This window comes from Arachis hypogaea, chromosome 9, assembly GCF_003086295.3.
Source record: "Arachis hypogaea cultivar Tifrunner chromosome 9, arahy.Tifrunner.gnm2.J5K5, whole genome shotgun sequence".
NCBI classification, from domain to species: Eukaryota; Viridiplantae; Streptophyta; class Magnoliopsida; order Fabales; family Fabaceae; genus Arachis; species Arachis hypogaea.
The window spans coordinates 84938382-84946175 of NC_092044.1; the positions used below are offsets into that span (position 1 = coordinate 84938382).

At 34.8% G+C, this 7794-nt stretch overlaps 1 pseudogene; it reads left to right on the forward strand.

The window, feature by feature from the left end:
* Window positions 1–1509: 1509 nt before the first annotated feature.
* On the forward strand, window positions 1510–6756 carry LOC112709274 (1-acyl-sn-glycerol-3-phosphate acyltransferase 2-like; annotated as a pseudogene).
* The last annotated feature ends 1038 nt before the right edge of the window (window positions 6757–7794 follow it).

Below are 7794 nucleotides of genomic sequence, written 5' to 3' on the forward strand. Positions count from 1 at the left end.
TTTGCTGTAGTATTCTTAATGCTGTTAAAACATCTGGTGTTCTGAGGGGGAGGCTATTTAATGCTGCATATAATGCTAAAAGGCAAGCATTATTGAATGGTAAAGTTCATTATGTAAACCTTATTTTGTAAAGTATGCATTTATATAGTTATTTTTCCTCATGTGTTTATTATATTACGTAATTGATTCCCATCATGTTCTTAAGATTGATCCTAATAATTCGTCCCTCTCTCGAACTGAACCCCTGGAAGCAGATGTCTTATGGGTCTTTATTTGTGTAGCCATTTTTGTTCTATCGAGAGGTGGGGAAAAAACCTTACTTTCAAATTCCATCTGTTTCAGGTAAGAACCTTTCTCTAATGTGGGACAGATTAGTTTTCAACAAGTTAAAGGCAAAGCTTGGAGGACGAGTTCACCTTATGGTATTGAGTGCCTCACCTTTATCACCTGATATCATGGAGTTTCTAAAGATGTAAGTTCTTGTATAAAATCGGTATGCATTGCTACAGAGGATTATCCTTCATTTCTTTTATTTTTTTATCATTTTAAAAAAATTCCTAGTGCAATGGTCTTTCACAACTACTTCACAGTTGCTTTGGTGGTCGTGTGACTGAATGACCGAGACTTCTTGTGCTATAAGCTTCATTGATGAAGGCGACAACCTTGGTGGTCATGTTGGATCTCCCAATCTAGCCTGTGGTGAGTAAATGATGAGTTCCATGATTGGGATTTGAGCACCGCTCCCTGCCCACTGCCAGTTTAAAAGAATAAAAATTGAAGTCATCTAGTTCATAAATGTTAAGTTTATGTTGGCTGTTGCTTGAAGTGCCATGCCAAGTGCTAAGAGTTTGTTCTTTTTGTTTCAGAGGTAAAACTCGTGGATGTGCCAGAAATGAACTATACATCTGATGATCAGCCTGATCCGCGTGGTGAAATTTGTGTTTGGGGTCCAATTATTTTTCAAGGTTGTTAAAAAGATGAAGCTCAGACGTAACTCCCTTTCATGTTCTGTGGTTCTTATGAGTTAAATTTTATTTATTCTATCTGAAAGATACCTCATATTGGATCAAATTGATCAGGAGGGAAGTCATTGATGAAGAGGGGTGGCTCCATACTGGAGATATTGGGACATGGTTACCTGGAGGTCATCTCAAACAAGATAATGGGTAAATTTATGTGCTGACCTGTTAAATTTCTTGGCACAAGTATTCTTTGTTCTATAAGTAGGCTTCAATAATAATCTTGGTGCAAACATGCTATCTTCAGTTTTTGTCCAATATGTCCTATCAGGTAAAATTGGCAACTCTTTCCTGATTTACATTTGTTAAGTTTGTTAACCATGCAAATCAAAACCTTGCATTTCTATGCAGGAAGAAGAATATCTTTAAGTTGGCACAAGGCGAGTACATTGCACGAGAGAATATTGAAAACATACATGTCAAATGCAAGTTTGTTGCTCAGTGCTTTGTATATGGTAGGGAAATTGTCATACAAATTCGACAAGCAAACATGCGTTGTCCTCTTTTGCTGTCTTATTTTCTCCTTTCCTTCATGATGCTTCTTTCTCCTTTTGTTGATGATAGCCTAAACTCTTCTTTGGTAGCTGTTGTCACGGTGGATCCTGATGTATTGAAAGCATGGGCTGCTTTGGAAGGCATCACGGTACTTTAATCTTTTCCTAGAAAATGAACTTTTGATATCTGAACTTTGAAGAGGAATTGATAACCCTGTTTTGCATGCATTGTGCAATTTTTCAAAGTTCATGAATCATGCTGGCTGTTGACTGTGTTCTTGTCCTCTATTTGAGCAAGCTGTTAACGTTATAGTTGGGAGATCAAGCACAGTTATTCAGTTTGAGAATTGAATCTTATGAGACTGTGGCTCTCATTGGTAAGAAGAAGGCAGCACCACCTCCTCCTTCAAAGAAAGCTGATGCTGCTGTCACTCCTGCTAATGATGAACTCGCTAAGTGGTATGGTAAGTGGTTGCTCCTATCTTCACATCCTTTCTTTCTTTTGTTCTTTACCATATCTAATCTAGTTACTAGAAAAACTTCTACATGAACTACTTTTTATTAAGTTATAAGTATTCTTTTAGCGGAAATTCAGCATAGAATATGCAAATAAACTGAGAGAACCAAAGTAGCTAACAAGTCCATAGAGTATAGACATGGTTGTGTTCTTTTGACAATGTAATTTGTTGAAATATGGTAACAGAGAAAGGAAGAGAATGAACTAACAAAGTTTGACTTAGCAGTAAGACGAGGGTAACTTATTACTATAGCCTATAATATCCTAATTAGTCCTAATTAAGTTCTTGTAATGAACTAACAAAGTTTTTTTATATACTCTAGTTGTATATATGCATGCATTAAAAGATGAACAAAGAATATCTCTGTTCTCTCCTTGTTTAAGTGAATGCCCATTAGCTCAGGAGCTTGTGTTGGAAAATTTACTCGTAATTAATGAGACTGAGCTTATATTTATGCAGTATAATTGAATGGTTTTGCAGGATTCTGGCTGAAGTTGAAAACCTTGCTGCTAATTGTAATGAGACTAAGCTTAAGTTGTATTGTTTCTGTATTTTTTTTCAATTTTTAGTTTTGAAATTCGAACTCGAGGTTTATTTTGTATTTGAGTATTAGTTTTTTAATGTATAAAACAATTATCGCAAAAATTATGTCACTAATTATTGTTTGATTTATGTTGTACTAAAAATTGCATACTATATTTGTAGGTTTGGTAATAAAAAAGGATTGAAAATTTATATTTTGCAGGTAAAAATAAGAAAAAGGATTTTTTTAAAAAAAATTTATAAGGCTATTGCTACGCTTTTAAAGTGTGGCCGTATAACTGGCTATCACCATGCTTTAAAAAGTATAGCCATATCTTTCCCTATCGACACATTTTTAAAGAGTACCCAAAACATTTAGGGACGTTTTAAAAGCGTGGCGATATGTGCACTTTTCGGTACACTTTTTAAGCGTACCTATAGGTTAAGATCTATGGCCACGCTTTTTAAGTGTGGCAAGAGATGAAAGTGTGCCGATAGATCCACAAAAGCATGGCCATAGAGCAACCGGCACGCTGGCAGATGTGACCCTTTTAAAAGCGTGGCGAAAGATCAAAGGCGTGGCGAAAAGTTATCGCCACGCTTTTTTGCACTTTTCAGCATGCTTTTAAAGCGTGGCAAAAGCTTATTTTCTTGTAGTGCCATATCCAACTACCAACATCAATGTAATCATTTATCAATCATTCCAAATCATCAATTACCATTCCAACAACCTTAACATCACATATATCATATCAAACCACTCTTCAATCCACACAATCATTCATCCTCATCATATCAATATTAATCATCATAATTTGAACTCAAGAATTCCTCAACCTATCATAAATCATCATACACCATCATTCAACATTCAACAACCATTTTAAATTCAAACTTAACCTATAGGCCACTAGTCTAAGTGTCCATGAATATTATATACTACTTAGAGGAAACCAAAACCATACCTTGGCCGATTCGCAATATGAACCAAAACCCCAAAAGAGCACAAGTTGAGCTTCCAACCACAAGCAAGCCTCCAAAAGGACTCCAACAAGCACCAACAAGCTCCAAAAGCTCCCAAACTCACAACAATCAAGCTATATACACACAAACCATCACTAACCAATCTAGGGCCCAACATAATCATAAAATCACAAGGATTTCAAGAGCTCTTACCTTGCCCAACATTTTTGGAAGCCAAAACCACAAACAATCAAGTGCTAGAGTGTACTTAAAACACCCAAAACACAAGATTTCACTGAAAACCAAATCCCAAAACTCAAAATTCACAAGGGCACGAAAACTGGGCAGGGAAACTCAAGAGACTTACCACAAAGTTTAGATAGAAATGACGGGCTCGATGAGAGCTTTACCTAGCCGCTGACGGCATGCGAATCTGAGCACCGTAGCTCAAGATATGATGAAAAGAATGAGGAGATAAATAGTGTTTCTTCTCTCTTCTCTCCTCTTCTCTTGCAGCTGGTGTGTGTGTGTGTGTTGTGTTGAATGGGTTCATTTAATGAACCCTTATATATGTTGGGTTTGGACCCAACTTGGGCCCAGTCCAACCCGTTAGCGTTTTTAGTTCGTTTGGCCTAACTTCGGGCCAAACCTTTAAAATTGACACCCGGTTTTTCATTTCTAATATTTTTCTATGGTTTCCGATTGTTTTCGCTTTTGCTCATACAGTATCGGATAAACTTAAACTGGTTCGATCGGTTCAACTGTCGGTTTGTGATTTTTCACGATTTTTCGCAGAAAACACATTTTCTGACTCAGAAAGACCTATTGAGTCCAAATTCTCATTCTAACTTTCTGGAACTTAATTTGAGCATTTAAATTATTTTATTCATAAAAACTCCAGTTCTTACACATTATCAAGACGTATTATCTTTATAACATATAGTCTGAAAAATGAGTTTTTAATTTAATTATTTGAGCTAACAATCTCGCAAACGACATGTTGCAATGTTGTGAGTTGATAGTAAACAAACATGGGATCATCGTGAAGATTCATCTATTAAAATCATGAAATATTTAAACAGTCAACATGGGGTGAATGGCACTACAAGAATAATTAGTTTTGGCAACAAACTTTTAGCGGCAATAATATAATGGCCGCTACTTTTTTAATTTTAGTTATGTTTTTGTGGCTATTATATATTTGCCATTAATACTATATATTATAATGGCAATTATTATTATTGCCACTAAAATTAAGAAAAATTATTTTGTAGTGAAACATTTTTAGTGGCTAAAGTACTATGGCCAGTATTAGTTTTATTTAAATATATATTTTTTAATAATTGTTGGTCAATTGAGTGTGAGAAAGTGAGAAACAGATGCAGAGGGAAGGGAAAATTCATCCCAAAAACCCTAAGCTCAATGTTGCCGTCGTCACCACCATTGCCACTTAGGTCATCTCCACCCTATGAATCGGCGCCTTTGCCTCCCCTGACATCTTTCTTCACCTCCTCCCTTCCCGCTTCTCCAATCTCTGCAACCTCTACATCGACGAGTGCCTCTCCCCGTTCTCCGCCAGAACGCGCTCTCTCAAGGTGCATTGCGTTGCTGACAATACCTCTTCCATTGAGACCAATCCTGATTCGGTATGCTTATCCGATGCCAAAATTAGTGTTGTTTTTCTTCAATTTAATTAACGCTGATTTGATTTTTCCCTATCAATGTAGTTTATAATTTTCTAAGAACTTTTTAGGGTTGTTTTTTTGGAGATCAAGGTCTGGCTGCTATTAGATAGTGTTGCAAGAGCAACTTGAAGATTTGAATCTTTGATTAAAGGAAATGGTGCTAAACGGTCTTGCAATTTCCCTCCTTGGCACTTTGGTTATGCGGTGAGTTCTTTTTTTTATGTCTTCTAGAAGCTTCTGTTAATGTTAGTTTTGCAATGTAAGGTTATGATATGTTCTTTTATGCATTTTCTTTTTGAGACAAAATCTCTTCCTCCACTCTGCATTGGTGCTTTCGAGGAAAATACCTCAATCCGTTCGTGGAATCAAAGTAAACATTTAACACTCTAGAATGGATTCTGCTTTTGTCAGAAGAAATCTTCATGGTTATGATTTTTCCATTTCATTGTTTGATAGGATCCTTGTAGATTTTACATGATAGAAAGTGAATTTTCTCTTATGGTGGCCTTCCTCATAAATATTCTTATTTTTCAATATTTTCTTCTTGTCTTTTTATAATCATCTTATGTTGAGCTTGTTATATTGTAATTCAGTCAGGCATACAACGACTTCAGGATTACGCTCTTCCCTTTTGGTTGGCTTTCTTTGTGAAAGGAACAAGATTTACACAGGCCAAACTTTTAGCTGCTCAGGAATATGCAACCACAACTGGATTGCCTAAAGTTTTGATTCCAAGAATTAAGGTGAAATCATCTTATTTTCCCTTGTTTAAATTGCCAGTAACTCAATAATATCTTTTGTATCCAATGCCCTGCTCAATTAAAAGCCTAGTCTTGTTACCTTTTTAGGTGCATGTTCATATTAAATGACATTTGATGAATGAATTACCCAAGGATGATGAAGGTGTTGTTCAATGGTGTCGAGATGTATTTGTCGCTAAGGTGGGTTCAATTTGATTTCTTATAATTTCTATGTATATTATAAAGAATCTGTTAGGCATACTTACAAAAAGTTCCTTGTATTTCATGATTTTCTTATTCAATTAGGAGTAAATAGTTTATTTTTTCTAAAGTTTGTACATACACTACCTTTGCAAAAGTTTTTTGGTGTATTGTTTTGCTTTGTGTCTATAGATTTTCATTTTATGACTTTTTCTAATTATTTTATATTATTTTTCTCTCACCTTCTTTTCTCCATCGCGCACACCAGAATGCATTGTTAGACAAACATAAATATGAAAATAAATTTAGTGACAAAGAATCTCATGATGCTGGTAAACCAATCAAGTCTCTATTGGAGAAATACTCTCTCAATATGTATGACTTTTGCATTTTTTATCTTCTTTTTCTTGTATCTCATTCTATAGAGTAAAATAATTTTAGAGCAAAACTACAATACTTTGATTGGTGCTTTGGGAGTTGTTACTATCCTAATGCAAGTTTTGATTCGGTTCTCACAATATGAGCATTCAACACCAGCAAAAGTTGTCCCTATAAAAACAAATAGAGATAACAGTTACAAGCAGAGACTAGGGGTAACAAACAAGACTAGATGAAGTTACTTGTTTGCTAAATTAATTCATTACACTGGAATTCTTTTAAGTACCATTTTGGTGAACTTTATTTGCATTTTTGTGTATTTAGATTCTTCGTTCCTTTTTATCTTTTGTGCTACCAAAATCCACCTAGGGTATGTAGTTAATTCTTCTTTGTTGTATGATGTATGCATATGGATTACTTATTTTATTATTAATCAGGTTAAATATGTACAAACAATAGGGTGGAGTAGATAAATTATACACTTTGTATCACCTTTTTAATATCAGGTAGTTGTACATTTTTAAATCTTAAATATTATTAATAACAAGAGAGTGGATATGCTCTTATGGTGGCATTCTTCATAAATATTTCTGTTATTTCTGTAAGTATTGCTATTTGCAATTTTTCAAATTTGAGAGCAGATGATCAGAAGAGCTGTGAGGATTTGGATTTGAACAAAGCCTCATTTCTAATAAGAGTATGTAACACCATAACACTACTTTGTCATCCTGCATGCAAGGAACTCACTACCTGAGTGATTATTATAAAAGCAATCGCTTCAGTGGAGGAATTAACATCATCAAGAATTCCCTCCTTTACACTTCTCTACTACTTTCTAGCTCGAGCCTTGCTTAGCCATGGTAAATACTAAATACTGCACATCATGTTCTACACTACATTTAACTTTCTTTTGGTCTAATTGAACCACTGATATTTGGATTCTGTTATCATAAATCTAATCAAATTGCAGTTGGGCAAAGCATTTGATTTTAATTAGTCATAAAAGGGTTCATTATTTTATTTTGTTGCTTGGCTAATTCTAATAATTGAGAAATCATCTTGCACAAAAATAGTCAAACTATCTATTTAACATGTTATCTTAGGTGCATGCCAAATAATGGTTTAAAAATAATGACTCTGAATGGCTATAGTGTTTAAATGCTATATTCTTTTCTCTTAAGAAACAATTTACTGAAAATGGCTTTGTATCGAAATGCACATTTATATGATTCAAAAGATGAGTCTAGCTTGAAAGATGCTGAGTACCAAGTTGC